This window comes from Buteo buteo, chromosome Z (assembly GCF_964188355.1).
Source record: "Buteo buteo chromosome Z, bButBut1.hap1.1, whole genome shotgun sequence".
Taxonomy (NCBI): Eukaryota; Metazoa; Chordata; class Aves; order Accipitriformes; family Accipitridae; genus Buteo; species Buteo buteo.
Genome location: NC_134204.1, coordinates 3,695,019 through 3,714,376, shown reverse-complemented (window position 1 = coordinate 3,714,376; position 19,358 = coordinate 3,695,019). Strand labels below are relative to the sequence as shown.

The 19,358-nt window shown below is 50.8% G+C and overlaps 1 protein-coding gene and 1 long non-coding RNA gene across 3 annotated transcripts in view; one reads left to right on the top strand and one right to left on the bottom strand.

Annotated features, from left to right (window-relative positions):
* Positions 1-11,291: 11,291 nt before the first annotated feature.
* Positions 11,292-12,264, bottom strand: LOC142026474 (uncharacterized). Its single transcript, XR_012648829.1, has 2 exons — positions 11,959-12,264; positions 11,292-11,596 (listed from the first exon to the last, which is right to left on the bottom strand). It is a non-coding gene; the product is annotated as an uncharacterized LOC142026474 (long non-coding RNA).
* A 224-nt stretch (positions 12,265-12,488) lies between these two features.
* Positions 12,489-19,358, top strand: part of CTIF (cap binding complex dependent translation initiation factor) — a 143,113-nt gene continuing 136,243 nt past the window's right edge. Inside the window, exons 1-2 of one of the 2 annotated variants that reach the window (XM_075019539.1) lie at positions 12,553-12,607; positions 13,302-13,377. The gene's annotated coding sequence lies outside the window, so the exon portion shown is untranslated. Of the gene's footprint in view, positions 12,608-13,301; positions 13,378-19,358 lie in introns of both variants that reach the window. The other variant, XM_075019538.1, reaches the window with a different exon arrangement.

Here is a 19,358-nt window from a genome sequence, read left to right as displayed (position 1 = left end):
TCTACATTTAATTGTGTTTTTAACCCTATCTTCTGTTCGAGGACAGACTCATGGAGAAGCATGGACTTTTTACTTAAAATATAATATGCTTCTTCCCACTCTCTTAAGTAGTCAGTGTTAAGAATCTCAATATGGAAACTTGTTTTTTCTATTTTTCCCTTTCCTGATTTTCTATCCCCCTAACTTGTAGGTAGGGTAAACAATAAACCTTGGGCTTTAGGCTTGATCTGACTGTAAAGCGTTTGTGCAATAGTGCTGTTGTTAACATAGTTGGGGGGTCCGGGCATTTGGGATGTGAAAGGATTCAGCTGACTTAGTGTGTCTCAAATCCTAAAGCTTGATGGGGTCAAAGGGGCAGGGAGCTTCATGGCAGGCAAACAACAGGGGAGGTTCGTAGGCGTCTAATCATCTCCCGGGTCCCTGCAGGGAGAGGCTCGTTCCTGCTGATGGAGGAGCCTGCTTCTCTCCACCGACCCCAGAGATACCCAAATTAGAGCTTGGGCATCTCCTAAGGAGGGTTTCTCGCCCTGCCCATGGTTGTGTTTGCACAGGGATGGAGTTGGGACCTACAGCACCGAGATCTCTTTCCTCCCTCCTCCGCTGCGCCCCCCCAGATCTGCAGCGAAGGGATCTTTTCTCCAAGAACAGCCCTGCAGGCTGCCAGCCCCTCTCCCTGGCCCTGTTCACAGGCTCGGGTACAGAACCAGCCTCTCTTCAAGCCTCTCACAGGCACCGGCGTCGCAGGCTCGGCAGGAAAAGCAGTGTGGGAACGCTGAGCCGAAGCTCCGGGCTCGCACCGCGAGAAAGTGGTGAGAGAAGTGCCATTCTGCAGACATCGGAATATTTGGGTATGTGCTAAACCAAAGAGCAACTCAGTAAAGAGGGATTCTGCCAGATTTACCCTGAGTAGCAGGAAAAGCTTTAAATACAACCCAAACCCTCGTCGTTTCCAAAATGAGATTTCTCTCCCTGCTCTCCCAAATCCAAAAGAAAAATGTCCTGATGTCCACTCCACACGTCACCGCTGCTGGTGATTTCAACCAGACAGAGGATGGGTATGGGAGTGATGGGAACAATATCTGTGTGAGAAAAGGGTACCAGGCAGGGATGCGGTACTGTATGGTACCGCGTGGCTGGGGATGCTGAGGGTGGGGGTCTCTAAGAGGTATGGTCTAAGAGAAATGGTCTAATAAATTGTGTGCTTCAGGAGCATTCATGGAGAAATGTGGCTCCGGGTTAGTTTTTGGAACACGCGGGTGAACGCACCAGGAATTGTGTTTCTGCCTGGGTTTCCTCAGGCCAGACGGCGAACGGGAATAACCCACGTCGGCGAACCCTTCCATCTCACGAGCAGTAACCGCCCAAGGCTGGGACAAAGCTGTGCTCTGCAGCTGCAGGGGGAAAAGACAACTCAGGACCTGACTCCGGTTGCTCTGGGGCTTGGCTGCTGCCGGCAAAGGCTCAGATGTGGGAAAAGGGCTGGGAAGAGGAGGCTACTGGTATATCACGGTCACGGTAGTGAGAACCTTTTCTCACCGTGGTCGCAAGCATTCCTATCATTTGTTCTCCGTGTGGCCAACTATTGCATGAAACCTATAGAAAGCCAAGAAAATATCAGTTGCTCCGGTCGATGGCTCAGAGGCAGAAACCCAGCTCTGCTTGCTTGCGCTTTATGTAAAGTTTGCTGCCACTTTTCACCTGCCGTGAACTGCAACAGGAGCCCAGGGCGGCGGTTTCAAAGGCTGACGCCTGCTTTGTCTGCGCCGGTTTTTCAAAGCTGGAGCTGCCTTTGGATGTGGTGTGGGATGGGGTGCTGCTGGGGCAGGACGGGCAGCAAACTCCCCGCTCTTGTCAGAAATACGGTGTGATGTTAAAAGGAGAGGAAAGATGGGGCTCACAGCGTTGTGGGTCTGAAGGACACGTGCTTGACGTGGAGCTAGTGAAGGAGTCCAGTTGGGACCAAGGAGGAGCTCCTCCGTCTGGTCCTTGCTGGAGGTATTGTGGCCCCAGTGACAGAAAGGACCTTTGCTGCTCTGAGACGTCCTCCCACAATTCCCATATGTTATGGGGAATGATATATTCTCATTATTATGGGGGAATAATATATTCCTATATGTTATGGGGAAGTATACACTCCCATTATTATCGGGAAGAATATATTCCCATGTATTTTATGTGGATGTGGTTTACCAACACCTCTGCTAAACCCTCTGACCCCATGGGAGTCAGGCAGCAGAAGGCAAAGGCATGCACAAACAATAATTTAATGCTGAAGATGGGAAACAGAAATCTCCTTATATATGTTGGAAGTGTCTTAGCTATCTGGGGCCATCAGATACGTTATCTGATCTTCAGGCTTGCGGCACTGTGAGGGATGTCGGTACTCCCAGTGCCTGAGATCTGGTTGATGGATAGATCTCTTACAACGAGCCGATTTAATTCATACAAACTCAAATCTATTAAAAACCAAAACTCTTGTCTCTTCAGACAGAGTTATTTTCCTTCACGCATTTTCTCCCCGGTGCCCTCAGTCGGCCGGTGCCCTCGCAGGGTGGTGCCACAAGGTTTGACGCTTCCCTCTGCATCCCAGCGCACCCAAATAATTTATCCGGGATTATCTGAGGCAATGTCTGCATGTAGATATTTCCTAAGGTGAGCAGGAATAGACTTGCTGAGCTCAAGGCCAGGAAGGACGGTCTCCTCCGATGCCCTCTCTTATGCAGCTCAGAGGACCGCACCTGGTAATCCCCATACAATGTCCACCATTTGTTTTAAGCCCCAGCACACTATTTTAGAAGCCTGTATTAAATACGCACACAAAAAGAAGCAACTTTGATTAAAGACTCCAGCTGATGAGGAATACACCACAGCCCCAGGTCCCACCCCCTTAATTACCTTTGCTGTTAAATGCTTGCAAAGAAATTTGTCCGTCTTTCATGTCCTGCCATGCATCCCTGTATTTCTTGTAATTTCTTGTCAATTATAATTGCTGTGTCCTGGAGAGAACAAATTGAAAAAGATTTATTCAGGGCTATCTTTGCAGCAAAGTTCAGCCTTTCTGAAGTCCAATCCCTCCTGGGAGGATACGTCACTTGGGAGAGGTGACCAGTCTTCTTTTTCTTTAAAACTGCAGAAAATCATTTCCCATCACCTTGCTCTCCTGCTATTTGTAGCATGACTGGCAAGATCCGCTGCCTTTCCTTACAACTTGCTAGAATCCAGAAATGGGTCAAACATATCACGAAGAAAGGATTTTACCTGGTACGATTGCTAAGTGCTCCATAAATGCTCAGAACTTGAGCAGGAGAGAAGTTGTACATCCCTTCCAACTGTTCTATTTTATTCTAGAACCCAAAATCTCCTGGTTTTCCAGAAGATGCTGAGGATTTTGAGGTGCTTGGCTTTGCAATACTCTGCTTCTCCAAACGGTGAGAAGTGCCTTGCAAACTTCATGGACTTCTAATCAATAAGGTTTTTCGCAGCTCCAGGACCTGAAGGATGCTATTAAAGGCTTGAGTCTACTTTTGCTGTAACTGTCTGCACTTCGGCCCCTGTGAACAAAGCCCAGCTGGGGAACATGGGTTTATTAAACAGAAATTAAACATTATCTGCTGGAAATTATATTATCTGGAATCCAAAAGCAGGTCTTTCATGATTCCTTTCCTGTCAAGAAAGCAGTTTCTCTCTGTGGAGTGCACTTAATTGTGTTACTAGCCCTTTTTAATTAGGATAATTTAGAAATTAAGTTAAATTAAACATTTTATTTCAGCCGTAGAAGAAGAGGGGACACTGGAATAACTGCTGACTGAAGGGCTGTGCCTGTTCAGTCTTGGTCTAGCTCCAAAGACCTGCTAATATTTATTCATAGGAGTGAAGCTAAGGAGAGATGAACTCAGCATCTTCCCAGATTTTACTGTCGCTTCTGAAACAAAGGAAATTTCCTCGCTCAACGGAGGGAGGAAATGTAGGAAAAACACCTCCTTGTGTCCCATCCCTGGGGAAAATGGTCGAGTCCTGGTACACAGGGAAGCCAGCCAGGGTGCTGCGGGACCAGCCCTGCCTGGGGGTCCCCAGCTGGGTTAGAGCATCATCGTGCTATAGTGACATATTAGAAAAGCAAGTTTATTTTACAGCCAATTTTTTTATAGCATTTGGATGATTTGGGGGGAAAAAGCATGGGCAATTTGAGAGCCTGTAGTGAAACGGGGTGCAGCATTCAGTGCTCCCACCCGTGCATGCATGTCCCCCCACAAGGGATGTCCTGGAGAAACATGTCCGTTCCCAGCAAGTGGGCACTGGTTTCTTGCTTAAGCTGGGAAACCCAATAAAATATTTAGCAACCGTGCGAGTTCAAACATCCTAAGGACAGCTGCGGATATGATTTGAATTGCAGGTCTCTTACGGCAGTGGTCCTTCAGCTGTCATTTTCTTACCAGAAACCTGGGAAATAGGCAACTTGGAGGTGCTAGGAGGGAGGGAGAGGCAGGAGAGGGGAGAAGGGATGAGTCCATCCTTCTTGGGTATGTATTTCAAGGGTGAGAAAGCCTTGGGGTTGATGGATTTGCCATCGGGCACCTGGAGCTTATCTGTTGTCCTTGGCTGATGGGGGGAGAGAGATGAAGAAGTAGCAGGAGATGAAGGCTCCTGGTCATCCTCGTGTTCCTGGGAAGTCCCAACCCAGCATCCTGGAAGCTATCCTCCAGGCACAGAGCTCCTCCTGTCTCCTCCAGTCAGCAAAAAGGGATGGTTTGAGGAGATTTGGGTAAAACAACGTGATTTAGCTAAAGAGTGATATGTTTATAAACTGCTGAGGCTCTTGGGCAAAAGCTCCCCGCTGCCCTGGAGATGCAGGGAGCCCCAGGTGCTGCTTTTTAATGGCTGTTGTAAATGCCTCAGTTTCCCTTCTAGGTGTTAGTCATGGTGTGGGGGTCAAACGAGGCTTTTGAGGGAAGAGCTAGGAAAAAAGAAAGGTGACAGGTAAGATCCCCCTGGCGAGAGCAGTGAAGGATGCTAAGGCAGGGGGGAAGAGGCTGTTAGCTGGGAAGCGTTGCTCTGCTTGAAAAACAAATTAATATGTGCCAGACAGCCTGATGGCAGGGTGATGCTCAGCCGCCGGAGGAAGGGGTGGGTGGCCAGCAGCACCCACGGGTGATGGGGAGGTGGGAGACTCCCCCAGCCCCTCTGGTCCTTCAGTGCCCTGAGCTGCCGGGACACACTCCAGCTCACAGGGGGGCAAAGTGTCTGTCGGACCCAGGTGAAAAGATCTTTCGTTATTTCTGTTGTATCAGACTTCATGCACGGTATATTTTGGGGCAAATATATAGAACTTTTGCTCTCAAAGAGCCAAATCTTTAACCAGTGCCTATCCTAGAGGGGATAACTACTGTTGAGCAGGTCAGTAGGTACCTTCACGTTGTTGGAGATTTGGCAGCTGCAAATTTCCATCTCAGGTACATGCTATCCTGTGTGTCTATATGAGGATATCTATAGCATGTATATATTTCTGTCCCAGGGTGATTAATATAAATCTGCCTTGCTCTGATTCCTGAAGGCCACAGCATGATAAAATACCTGCCATGCACCCAGCGTGCTTGTGGTTTGATACCTTTATCTCCTTTTTTCCTCTATCAAAAGCAGGAGCGCGTCAAGCCCTTTTCTTCTAACAGCTTTTGCAGCAAGCAGGGAATTAAAATGTTTCCCTTTCTTCCCCAGTCACCGTACTGGGAAGGCAAAGGGGTCTAAACTGGGGTACCAGCCCTTGGGCAGCTTCTGGGAAAGGGAGGGGAGGACTTCAGCCGAGCGTATTTTTACCAAAGTGACGTGATAAGAAGCAAAGCCCACATGAAGACAAACTTGTTTATTTTATTAGCAGACCAAGGATAAATCCTGGGCTCTTGTCATTGCTCAGCCTGACCTGCTAGCATGTGGAAACCACAAGTTGCCAGAGCAGGGTTTTCTTATGTGGTTAAGGACTATCATTTCGTAGTGTGGAGATGCCCAGTGGGAAAAAGAGGATGAAAAACTCGGGTGCTCTGAGACATCACACCTCCTTGGTGAAGGTCAGCGTGTAAATCCTTCCCCTCGAAGGAACGGAGTCTGAGTGACCCTGACGGCTTCTCCGTTGCACATAATATATCAGCTATACTCATCTGACAAAAATGTAGATGTTTTCCAAGCTCACCCGTGCTTGATGGGTGCTGGAGTGATGTTTGCTGCCAACCCTCCTTCCTCTTTGTGGTGGTTCTGCCGGTAGGCGGAGATGAGAGAGGGTTTGGGGGGGGGAAAGGGAGGATCTCCATACCAGCAGGTGAGTCAGGGCCAGGAAAGGCATCATTAGAAGATGCGTGGGAGATAACAGAGGGTGCAGGAAGGTGATGCCAGAGGATGTGGGCTCCCAGGAGCAGGAGAAGCAAGAAGCTGGGCTGCTGGTGTGAGTAGGCATGTGGTGAAAACCTCCTCGGTGGGCTCCATGCTCTTCCCCACCAGATCCTGGAGTAACCCAAGGTCAGGCAAGGAAGCTGCCACCACCCTGAAGGAGACGAGGCGCAAGTTACTGTAACACCCAGAGACACGTCTCATTTTCCCAAAGAGGAAGATTTTTCTCCTAGGACTTTGTCCTGAGGACCAGAGACAGATGTTCAGAGTCCTTCTCAGTCCTTGCTAACCCGGGGCTGCTGGCCGCTCTGCAAACACTGGTGGTGATTTACACCCAGTGAAAGCTGACTCAAGAAGTACTTTACCAACAGCGTAAGTAGAGCTGTACCCATTTCAGGGGAGGAAAACTGAAGCCGGGAACTGAAGGTTTTCATCCATCACCACCAGTGGTGGAGCCTGGGTTGTCCAAACCCTAGCCCATTGAGTCATGCTGCCTTCCACCCCTCTCTAGCCAAGGGTTGGGCTACCAGCCCCACAGCGGTACATGCCCTGGCTCTGGCAGAACTGGCTCGTACGGTGCAGTCATCGCAGCTTGGTGTGGTGCCCAGCCTGCTCTCTTCAGCCTTGTTTCTAATGAAAAGTGTGCCCAGGACCAGAGTGCTAGCTCTCCAGCTTGCCTAAATCATGGCTTTCCTCCAAAGAGTCTTAGTTTCAGTCTCCTTCTTGCTACTACTTCATTCCAGGTTGTCTTTTGGGGATATAGCTTGCTTAAAAGTCAATGCTGTCAATAAAATTGCCTGTATGGAATATAATACTAAGTGACGAAATGGCCAAGTCATAGAATCATAGAATGATAGAATCGCAGAATGGTTTGGGTTGGAAGGGACCTTTAAAGTTCATCTCATCCAAGCCCCCTGCCATGAGCAGGGACATCTTCCACCAGATCAGGTTGCTCAGAGCCCCGTCCAACTTGACCTGGAATGTTCCCAGGGATGGGGCATCTCCCACCTCTCTGGGCAACCTCTTCCAGTATCTCACCACCCTCATCGTAAAACATTTCTTCCTTCTATCTAGTCTCAATCTCCCCTCTTTTAGTTTAAGACCATTACCCCTTGTCCTTTCGCTACAGGCCCTACTAAAATCTCTGTCCCCATCTTTCTTCTAAGCCCCCTTTAAGTACTGAAAGACCGCTATAAGGTCTCCCCGGAGACTCAGACTGGAAGAGTGCCTTGCTATCGTTCTCCATCCAGCACCCTGGATTTTCCACACCCCTTACCCTAATGCCAGTGAAATTCCCCTGCTGCTTCTCCCACCCCACCGATTGGCAATTCCCTCCCGCTGCACCCCTCTAAGCAGCATAACAATCCTCTGATGCAATTAATATCCACAATAAGGGATTATGGAAAAAAATCCCATTTGCAGCCAGAGGAAGAAAAAGAGATTTCTGGGTTATGGGAGTATTTCCTTGCCGGCCGTACCTCTGCAAAATGCACTTGTCAATGGTTAATTTGAATTCCTTCTCCAGCAAACCCGGAGTTATTGATGGCCCTGTCAGGGATGTTTTCTGTCACCCTGCAGAGGCATGTGATAGGATCTGCCTTGCCTGGTGTAGAAGGACATCCTTCATCACCCATCTCAAGTCCTTGCGATGCCTCTGCCAGCTCTTGGCTCGGCCTCCTCAGCAGCTTGACCTTTGCAAATGCCCATGTGTTTCCTCGGGGCTAGAACAGTGGCAATCCTTTAAACCGGTAATTTGTTCTTACCTGGGTAGTCGTACTTTGCATTTCTAAGGACTCTTTAATCCAAAGATGTAGCTGTGAATTAAATCAGGGGAGGAAAGTCATGAATTATGTCCAGGTAGCCCATTAAGCAGCTGAGTTATGTGAAATATGGAAAATTAAGGGTATGATTTTAGGTGACACGGGAGGTCAAGGAGAAAATCCAAATGTTCTGAGTTGCATCTTCTCATCTGCAGTATGGGAAGCTGCATCAGAGCTGGATTTCAACCCATCTGCAGCAAAGCAGTCTTCATATACCCAGCTCTTCAGGAGCCCGGACCCATCCTGTTTCAGGCCTCTGCCAAATACCACTGAATTTAGCCTTGACTTGAAAACAGCCTTGGCACCGATCGCTGCGCTGGATACAAGTGCCCTTCTAAAAATAACTCAGAAGTGGCGGAAGAAGCCTGCCCCACACTCGGTGTTTCAAAACCAGCTTCTCCTCCTGCCATAGCAAAGCATTGCTTCACCCATGGGTACTCTGCACTGAAATCTGATTTTTTATATATATGTGAGAGAGTCTTGACAGCTTTGTGCTGTCTCTTTTGCCACAAACATCCTGGCTGACCACACACACATCCCATCGTCTCAGTTTCTCTCTAGCTTTCCAGCCAGGCTATCTCACCCCATAGGATCTGGGTGGAAGAGGAACTGCTGGAGCCCCACATCCAACACCACCAGCCCCTCCGGCACGGACAGACGTCTCCGCGCTCGGGAAGGAGGGCAGAGCCGCTCGCTCAGGCTCTGTCGGGATGGGAATAAAGACCTTGTCTGTCTCCAGTCCTTGCTTCTACAGTAGGTCTATTATTTGTGTTTTTTTAAAGGAGGTCTATTTGCTTTCAACTCAACTGCAGCCTGGCCAGAATAATGATCTCTCTGACTCTGGCAGGAAAATTGTTGACCCAACTGTTTTAAGGGTTTCTTTTCCTGCAGAATTCTCTGACGGAGCATCTAAGCACTTGATGACCACAGTGGCATTTTGATGGTCACTTCTTAGAAACCTGCTGAGGGCACCACTGTGTCTCCATGCTGGGAGACATCCCCATCATCCCACCTACGTCAGAAGTACTCGGGGAAGAAGAAAGGAATTCTCTTCTCCTTTAGTTTATTTTTTCAGTACCTATCCGTATGTATAACTGAGCTTTCCACACAGGGGATGTATAATTTGAGCAGAACACAGTACGTTCAATTTTGCCTTCAGCTACACTCTGTGAAGCCAGGATTTGCTCCAAGCTAGGGAGGGAGCGCCAAGCTACCAGCACACCGCAGCTATGAGCAAGGTACTTTGTAAATATTCGATATTTCCCCTTCGAAGCAGCAGGTTCCCATCATTGCTAAGCCATTTTAAAGGGTATTGCCAGGGCGAGGACAGAGTTTGGCACGGCATCTTTTTGGTTGCAGTTTGTGCTTTCAAATATCTTTGCGTCCCTGGCTGCTCTTTCCGTCTCTTGCTATTTTCCTGGGACAAAAATCTTGAGTTTGGAGCATTTCCCACTGGCAGAGATCCACTAGTTCCTACTGAATTAGGAGAGAGCTGAGGGAGGCTCTTAACATCTTCCCAGAGATGCTCGGCACTTTCCCGGAGGCAGCCCTGGGAGGATGCTGAGGCAGGATACAGGCTGCCCGCGTGGGTCCCAGCATCTCGTGGACTATGTGCTTGGCAGCATAAGGAGCCAGGCAGCCTGCCTCGACTCCCTCTGCTAAGGCGATGGAGGAACTCCCCTGATGCCTCACCACCTCCCGAAACACACTCTTTTAATAAAGAGCCAATTTAATTTCCCAAGCACTGAGTCATCCCATGTTATTACCTGGCGTATGGTACCCAGAACAGCAGCCACAGCATCTTTTCCCTGAAAGAAGGATGTTTCCATTCCCTCCTCCATCCCGGCTTTTCACAACTCGACTCTTTTTTTTTTTTTTTTTTTTTTTTAAGTGGAAACCCTCTCCTTTCCCAATTTCCCTCCTTTCTAAGCCAGAAGCAGGGACAAAAGGACGAGGTCGAGCTGCTGAGCGTGCACGCCGGAGGGGCTGAGGCACCAGGCTGGAGGGGAGCAGGGTTGGACCCGCATGGGGATGGGACGAGCAGCTCCGCTTTGCTCTTTGGACCTGGAGCCACACCAGCTCCTGGAGAAAAGTCCCTGGCTACCGTAAAGCTGCACTTTCTTCCTGCTGGGACAAGTTAATAATGAGCCGTGACCAGTGTGGCTGTGGAGCTTCAGACCCACGTGAGGGTGGGAGCGAGATGGCCATGATGGCACCTTTTCCCGAGTCCCAGGCTGATGCTGCCCGGCACCCATCCCACATGCCACATTCCCTGGGTTTCTCTTTAGTCACCCTGCTGTCATCCCGGACCAAATTCCAACCCCCACCTACTAGAGGAATGAATCCATTTCCCTCCCACGCTCCCGCAGACACCACGGTCTGCGGGATGGGTCATTTCCCACCCCCTTAAAATCTCAGGCTGGAAGTTGTGTGCCCCGATCCAGCACCCATCTGGGCTCCTGAACCAGAGCGGCCAGTCCCCAGCCACCCTTCTGCTTCCAGCAAGGCTGGGGGCGAGCACTCGGGATGCCCGGTGGCATTTTGCGATGTCACCAGGTCAAGGATGACTTGAGCAGGTCGGGGCAGGAGCAGGATGCATGGAGAAGTCCCACCACGTGGGGCCAGGACCTGATGTGCCCACCCAGGACTTTACGCATGCCAGCGTGTTCACACCATTAATATTTCGGGCCAGTGTTCTCCAAAGAGGGCGATTTGCCATAAATGATTAGCTGAGATGAATTATTAACAGGTTAAAGTTGACAATCCCAGTCACGCTAGCATTTCAAAAAATGGTCATTAATGCAAGAGCAGAGCCTACCTTTTTTTTTTTCCCCCAACCCTGCTCCCATACACCAGAAGCATCCCTGGGAAATCCTGGTCCTGGGAACTCTCGGCTTAGGGGCTCGGGGGGGGGCTGGAGGGGTGTGGGGGGGTGCTGGAAGAGGAGATGAGCCGGGGAAATGGGATGCGGACAGAGCTGTTGTCTGCCCCGGTGAGCTCTGCACGGCGGCTCAGCCTTTGCTGGAGCGATGCTATTGGCGCTCGGATTAATAATTAAACCGTAGTATGATCACAGATACAAATATGAAAATCCAGGCAGTTCCCCTTTGCTTAAAATACGACAAAATAAAAAAAAAAAATCTGGAGCTAAATTAACAATGTGCTCTCCCAATTATAGCCACCCTCCGGTGAATATAAGGTTGTCATGGCAACCTGCCCAGCAAACGATACGGCCAAAAATAAAGCACAGCAGGGAGAGAGATCGTCTGAATCCGATTTTGCCGTCAAAGTAGAATTAAGGTTTCTTCAGAGGCCAGCTCTCCTGGTTAATTTATGGCTGCGGTTCTTCCGTTGATGTTCATTAACATGATCCATTTATCCGGATGAATGTTACGGCAGAGCTAGACGGAGAGCAACAAAGAATTCATGGCTAGAAATAAAGTTACCTCTTGAATATAACCCAAACAAGAAGAAAAGAGGAATGATTAGGCGGGTTGGTGGTTTTGGGAGCCTGATGGGGTAAGGAGAAGGTGGTTTAAATCTCTTGTAGGAACGTTTCCAAGTGGGTTTGAGCAGGTCTGAAGGGGCTAAACGGATCCAGCTGGCTAGAAGGGCGCTTAAAAGGTGTTTAAATTCTGGTTTTTACATTCCCCGACTCACGAGTTTTGTGTATTTATATGGAAACGCTCGGTTTATACGGAAACGCTCGATTTATGTGGAAACACTGGCGGTCTCGTCCTTTGAAGCTCAGCTTCAAACCCACCTCCCGGAGGCTCGGCTGGATGCGGCTGACCGTGGCGGGGGAGGAAGGTGGCTGGCAGAGGATGCGGTTCTGGGGCTGAATCCCGAATCCCGAATCCCCTCGGCTGCCCAGGGAGATGATCCGGCGGTGGGAAAATGAGAATTACGCCGTTCCGACCCGGGAAGGAAAAAAAAAAAAACAAAAAAAACCCAAAAAACCCCCAAGGGGGTCTGACAACAGGGCGCTGTCCCAGCCGGTGTGTGTCCCCGGAGGCGGGTGGGCCCGGTGCTCGGCGGGGCCCACAAGACCCCGGGCCAACCCCCGCCTTGGCCCGCCGTGGGCGGCCAGGCCGGGCGGCGGGGCTCGGACTACAACTCCCGGCAGGGCTCGGCGGCGGGGGCCGGGCCGGGCGCGTCACTTCTCCGGCCTCCCCGGCCCGTCCCTCCTCCGGAGAAGCCGAAGCCGGGTGTCTCCTCCCGGGCGGGGTCCCTTGTTGGTTCTCCCCCCCCCTTCCCTTCCCTTCCCCTTTGGGTTTTCCCCCCCCCCCTCCTCCCTTTTTCTCCTTCTTCCCCGTTCCCCTTTCCCCCGTTCCCCTTCCCCGCCCCTCACCTCAGCGCGGCGCCCATGAGCCTCCCGGCGGGGGTCTGACACCGCCCGGCACCGCGGCACGGTAAGGCCGGGAAGGGGAAGGGAAAAAAGAGGGAAAAGGAAGGGAAAAAAAGGGAAGGGGGGGGGGCGATGACACAGCAGCCGGCGCTGTGGCGGGAGGTGGTGTGGGGGGGGGGTGTGAGGGGGGCACGTCCCGCCTTTTGTTTCCCCTCAGAAATAATAATAATAATAATACTAATAAAAATAAACAGGGCCGCCGTGAGGTGGTGGAGGGGGTGCTTGAATTTTGCAGATGAAGCCCGGGTGGGGATTTGGCCTCTGGGCTGGTTTCGGTAAGCGCCTTGTATGAGCGGCCTCGTCCCGTGTGGTATTTGTTTTGTTTGGGGTTTTTTTTTGTTGGTTTATTTTTTTCCTTCCCCGCTTCCTTTCCCTGACAATTTGTGCGTGGACGTGAGGGGACCCCCCCCCGATATTTCTCCTCGCAAAGGCGAGCGGCGGGGAGGGCGGTAACGGGGTGGGGGGGTGGCGGAGGGCCGGATTCGGGTACGGCTCTCGGCCTCTGGAAGCTTCCCAAACCGCTTCGTTAGCCCTGACGAAGGGCAAGGCTGGCCTCTCCCTCCGTCTCCTCCACCGAACACCCCCCCCCCCCCCCCCACCACCCACGCCAGACAAAACGGAGAGGGAAACCCACGGGATGGAAACCCTCGGCTGGTCCCTGTCGCGATAAACGTCGTTCCTCGTTACCCCCTTTTCAGCAAAGCTGGCGGTGGTCCGGGCACGGCAAAGCGCCGGGGCGGGAGGAGGAGAGCGGCAACGTGCGCGGGCACAAAGGTACTGCCTGGTTCAATCCTGAGCGTCTTTACGGAGCTGGGGGGGGGACACACACGGACACGGACACCCCCGGGTGGGATGTCCGATGCTGCGTGGTCCAGAGGTGGGAGCGTCTCCCACCTCCCGGGAGGTGTTTTCCCCATCCTTGACGCGGGGTTGGGTTTGGGTGTAGCAAGCGAGGACTCACCAGGGACTAGGTTTTATTGTCGTTTTATGATTATTGTTTTCCTGCAGAGTCACCCTGGCTGCACGTGGTCTCGGGGACCGGGGGTGACAGTGTGGGACAGCAGATGTTGGCGGCAGCGGAGCAGCCGGCGGTCGCGGGACGTTTTTTTGCTGCAGCTGCCCCCAGCAGTGCCGTATGTCTGGAGGCACAGTTGCTGGGTGTCCCTGGCCTCCCGGTGCCCCAAAACTCGGTCCTTGGAGTTGTTTTTCCATAAAATGAGACTAAGATTTATCTCCCGGGGCTGTTCCCTGCGTCAGGCTCCTCCGAAGGGGTGAGACCCCCACCAGAAAGACCCCACGCTGGATGAGGTGGCAATCCCTTTAGACTGGAAGGGGGCAGGTGCCATTTTTCCAGCATAACGAGGAGGGCTGGAGTGCCCCGGGCCTCTCGGGAGACCTGGTGGCTCCCCTGAAATAGGCCGTTTCCACGTGTCCATCTGTGCCGCTTTCGTTTCCTCTTCCTCCACCACTCAGGCAGGTACAGGACGAAGCTTGAAGTCACGGCCTTGTTAACAGAAACGAAAGAGATGGGAGGAAGCAGAAGGTACACTGAGCTTCCAGGCCGTTTCTCTCAACCCAAAGATAACAAAATAAGACCAGGTGATTTAATAGTCCCTCCTCTCCAAAATCTAGGAAGGCTTTTTGGTGGTGGACCATCCTCTGAGCATCCAGATGCTGGTGGGGGGTGCCACGCAGGATGGAGAGGGAAGGATCCTGCTCCGCTTATGGCTTATGTGACACCGACAAGCAAATATTTACACTTTGTCTCCAGTGCATGGAAAAAAACCATTTCACAGTGTCGAACCACGTTATTTTTCCCTGTAAGGACCATAAAAGCTTTGCTCTGCCCTTGCTGATCCTGAGGTCCAAGAGCAAAACCTCGCACTGGATTTTATTCCCTCAAGCCTTGAGTAAAATTCGTAGGCTGTGGTTTCCCCGCATTAAGTGTGTTATCTTTGGCAGAGAGATGAGCGGTGTCTGTTTTGGAAAGCTCAGGCTGTGATTGTATGTAAAGCTCTTTCCCTCTGAGCTCTCTGGCCGAGCCCTCCTTGCCATGTGGGTACTGAACTGGAGGGCTCTGCCAATTTAAGGTGTCATGGTTAAAGTGTTGTGGGACTTGTCCAGCTCTCAGGAAGCATTTTTTTTAATAATTTATAGGCTCTCACGTTGCTTTTAAAGGAAAGCAGAGGAGCAGTGGTTGTTTAGTGAAGGTGATGTGGGAATGCAGCTTGTTTTGGGTAAGCTGGATGGTAAAGCTCAGCACCCAGGAGCTACTCGGCCAACGGGAGACTGGAGAAACCATTTGCGGAGACGAGTTGAACACCAGTTCTGCCTTTGCAGGGGGACGTGGGAGAGGAGTGAGCTACCTGTGGGGCTTGGCTGGCTTTGACACCTTCATTCCCGTAGCTCGGTCAGCCTCGTGCACAAGTGGGATGGCAATGGTCTACGCAGGGTTCCTGAGCGCCGTGAAGAATAGTGTGCAAAGCGTGAAAACATCCTTCATAGTTGTTAGCCCTTGATCCAAACTGTGGAAGGGAAGATGATGAGGTGCTAAGCTTCATCTCCAGATGTCCCTCCTTCAGCACTCTGTCTGTCTTGGAAGACAAAAATACTCTTTTGTTTTTTTTTTTTTTCTCTCTGAGCATCCTCATTTTGGGGTGAAGTGCTCTGTTAAGTTCACTCTACAGTGGTCTCCTGGGGAGGACAAATTTTGCTACACTGACTCTCCCCTTCCTTCTCATTTTGGGTCTCTTTCTCCTGTTTCTCCTTGCAGCCATCATTGCTGCTGCTTGGTCTTTTCCCAGCAGGAATGGTGTGAAATTGCAGTAGTTATCACTGGTTGAGTTTTTGCCCGTAGGTCCCTGCAGAGCAGCAAGAAAACGCTCCTGGACCTTATTTAATTTCATGTTCTTGCTGCTCAAGTGAGTCTTTGGGGTCCTGTGCATTTGTGAGGAGCTATACCTAAAAATATAGCAAGACCCTATGGTTTCTTTGGAAGCTGGGGGCAGCAGATGAACTATTTCAGGAGCTTTTGGGGGCACATTTAGCATATTGTGTGACTATTTCAGTGGAGCAATTAAATACTGCTAATGATTTCATTGTTCTTCAGTTTGGCAGAACTATTAAGACATTTACGTTGCACGTGCTATTGTTAAGTTTCAGAGTTAATAGGCTGCTGCTCTGTTTGGGGTAGCTCATGGTCTTCAACAGGTTGGGGAAAGGACAACTGTTGCTGTCTTGAAAATCTGGAAGCGTTGAGGCTTCTGGACGAGTAATCTCCATAAATGCTTGGGGATGTTCTTGTGAAACTCCTCGGAGAATGTGCAGTTCTGCTACCCGAGTATAATTAGCGCGTTACCGAGTCATCTGAAATAAAGGGCTAGTGTAGCTAACCAATAATTTTCTGTTTGTTTGGGAGACTGGCTATTTTATTTTTATTTATTTATATATATGTGTGTGCATATATGTGTAGTCATTTACAACATAGATGCCGTGCTGGTGATCCTAAGAGAAATACGTTTGCTGCTCAGTTCACGCTGAAGTGGGGATGACACTGGATGTTCTCAAAACTTTTGTGCATTTAACTGTCAACTTTGCTGCTGAAAAGAGAGGTTTTGTTTCTTCCATGTCTGCCTTGGACTGTGCCATGGTTGGTCTTGGCTTGCTGGACTCTGCATCGTCGTTGCCCATCTTCTGCAATGTAGCGGTACCCCAACAGTGGTCAGGAATGGGGATGGTGTCTCTATAATGGATTTGAGATCTTTGCTGTTTTGAGTTAGCTTTTGGAGACTCCTTTGAGGCAGCCCATGGACCTCTGAGGCTTTAGGGATCACAGGTTGATTAGGAGTAGTCTCATGCTTACTTCAGAAAAGCCATTGCTCCTGTCTCCTCTCCTACAGAGACAACCTTTGGCCTCCCCTGTCCTGTCCCCCAGGCACGTAGCAGTCGTGGTACAGGGGAAGAAAAACCTGGTTTCTTAGGTGGTAGGAGAAGCTGTGGTGACACAAGTAAACTGCCTCTGCTATCTCTGCAGGAGCAAATCCTGCCGTGCTTGTCAGCCAGGAGCCTGCTGCAGGAGTATTTCGTAATGTGCAGCAATTTATCGAGGGCGTCTCCTCTGTGGCCACCAGCACTGGCTCAGCTTCACCCTCTTCCCTGGCATAGTTGTGTGCACCATGCTACTGGGTGGTGGTGGAAGTCATCTGCATCTCTGAGGTGGCAGGATGGAAAGGGTTATGGGTGGCATGATGGGGAGCAGAGGTGGGCGGCTGTGTGGTGTGCCCCATCACTCGGTGTCACGTCATGTCTGGGTGACCTGAGGATGCATGCGGGTACCCGCAAGCTTCTTGTTTCCCACCAGTGATTTTAATTGGCCTTAATGCAAAAAAATCCCCAACCTTCCCCCTCCCTCTGGAGCTGGTCTGATTCTCTGGGACCGGTTTGTACAGCCTGTGCCGCCCTGGGAAGGCTACACCACCGCTGGAGCCTGTCCTGCGCCGAAGCAGAAGCTACAGGGAGACACACAGCTGCCACCAGCTTCCCCAGCCACCTGCAACAGGGAACTGTTAACAGGGTTTGTAATTAAATCTGAAAACCACTTTTGAACTCATGAAATCCTGGAGGAGCTTTGTTGCTTGGCTTGCATTCAGTGGAACCTTGGGAGAAGCTTGAGAGAAAGTTGGGAGAAGCTGGTGTTCACAATCAAGCTGTCACCGTCCCTCTGCCGCCGGTTGCGTTGGGTGATAGCTGGCATGGGAAGCGAGCGGCTGGGTTGGTGTGGGAAGGCTGGCGTGGGAGTCTGTGGCACGGCAGCGTGGCATACTGCAGCAGTCTGGGTCTCTGCAATCAGCTGTGCCATGCCATGCGGCAGGGATAGCACCCAGTCCATCTCCAGGCTATCATTGAGAGAGTCTTCTACAAATAAATAGGTACGACCCCAAGTGTTTTGCATCGTTTGATTAAATCTCACAAGTCTGTCTTTGCAAGCACAATGCTTTTGAGCTAGAACCTAAATACATTGCAGATGTTTCAGGGGTCTCGGCCGTCATGAGCATTGAGCATCTCGTTTGTGAAGCCAGAGGTTTGCCAACCGGCATGGAGCTGGTCACGGGTGGCACAGCCTTGGGTGACATCGGGGCTGGGGCAGCTGCTTTGCAGAGCTGGGCTCACCGTGGCCGTGGCTGCAAGCTGCTCCTGCTACGTGGTCCATGGAGATGTCATTTTGGGGCCACCAGCTTCTGCAGGTGGCTTTGAAGGGTGTTCAGGGCTGTGAAAACACATCTTAGTGTTTGCTAATGGGGGATCTTGCAGGAGGAATCGTGGGGTGAATTTTAAAGGGTGTTTTTGTCCTGCAGACAAGTATGTGCTCCTGTCACCGGCGGGACTATGGTGTAGTCTGGGTCCAACCAAGCCAGCCCGAAGCAGTGGGCTGCAGATGCTGTTTTGCTTTTGGGTGCTGGCATCTCCCTCCGTCACCCAGCCAGAAGCAAACCCCCTGAGTTGGAGGGCTCCTGGGCACCGTGTCTGGCTGCAGGGAAGCCGGAGGGGATTTCAATAACGTGCCATCAGAAATACCATCTTGGGTGACTGGGCAAGAGAGGAAGAGAAAGCAGGAAGGGTTGTGGTTGTGCTGTGGTTGTCAGCTGGAGTTTAGTAACAGAGAAATGTTTTATGTCTAAGGTGGTGTTTGCTTTGCATGGTGAGAAGAAGTGGGGGTGGATGCCTGCACCTGCAGGAGCTGTATTCCCTTAGATCAGGGCATACCGGTGATCCAAAAAATGCCTCTTCCCAGCCAGGCAATCAGCTTGGAGGCATTTTTGATTACATTTTTCTCTGGCTCGGGAAGCCAGGCTGGCGATCCTAAAACTTGCAGCAATAATTTTTGCAGCTGGAGGCTTTACAGCAGGACGTGGAGGCTCAGGCTGCTTTTGGAAATGATTTCTTTATTTTTCTAGCTGCATGCATATTTCATCACTGCGAGCTAGTAGATGAGTTAGGTGGAGTTTTCAGGGTCCGTGGGGTCTCGCCACGATGGCTACGGATGCCTCTAAAGGAAGAGGCAGCCATGGATGTGGATGAAGAGGCTGAAGAGCTGTAGGGGACCAGCGGCGTTGAGGTGATGGATGGCTTTCTCCGACAGCTTTTTCCCCTTCTTTTGAGACCAGCGGTTTCTTTCATCCTGGTGGCAGCTCTGCAATGAAACGCACGCTTCTGGAAAGCTCTTCTGGTGAATGCTGAGTTTTCCATCCCTTCCTGCATCCCTGCTCTGTCCATCCCCGTGCCGGCCTGGCGCAGGCAGAGGAGCATTTTTTCCTGCCTTTGCGGATACTCGGAGCAGCATCAGTGGCGGGCAGGATGTCGTAGCCCTATGGAGCACTTGGTTGTCAGCAGAGCCACAGCATTCTTCCCTGCTTGGATGCTTTTAATGCAAAGATTCACCCCAGGGTGCTGGTCCCTCTCCCTCCCTCCCAGGTTTCGGAGCATCTGCAGAGCACACATAGTCTTTCTCGGAATTGGCTCCGAGAAAGGATGTTTGCATGGCTTTTTTTTTTTTTTTTAAACACATTTGCATTACATGGGGTGAAAGATTTATTTATTGACTGCAAACAGCCACTTTGAAGCTTCTCCTCTGTTTCTGTGCTTGCTTTTTTTTTTTTAATTAACAGAAATGAGGCTTATGCACTCAGACTGGCTGTCACTTGCTATTCCTCCAGAAGCTTTTTTAACCCGGGGACTAATTTCAGCCAAATTTGACA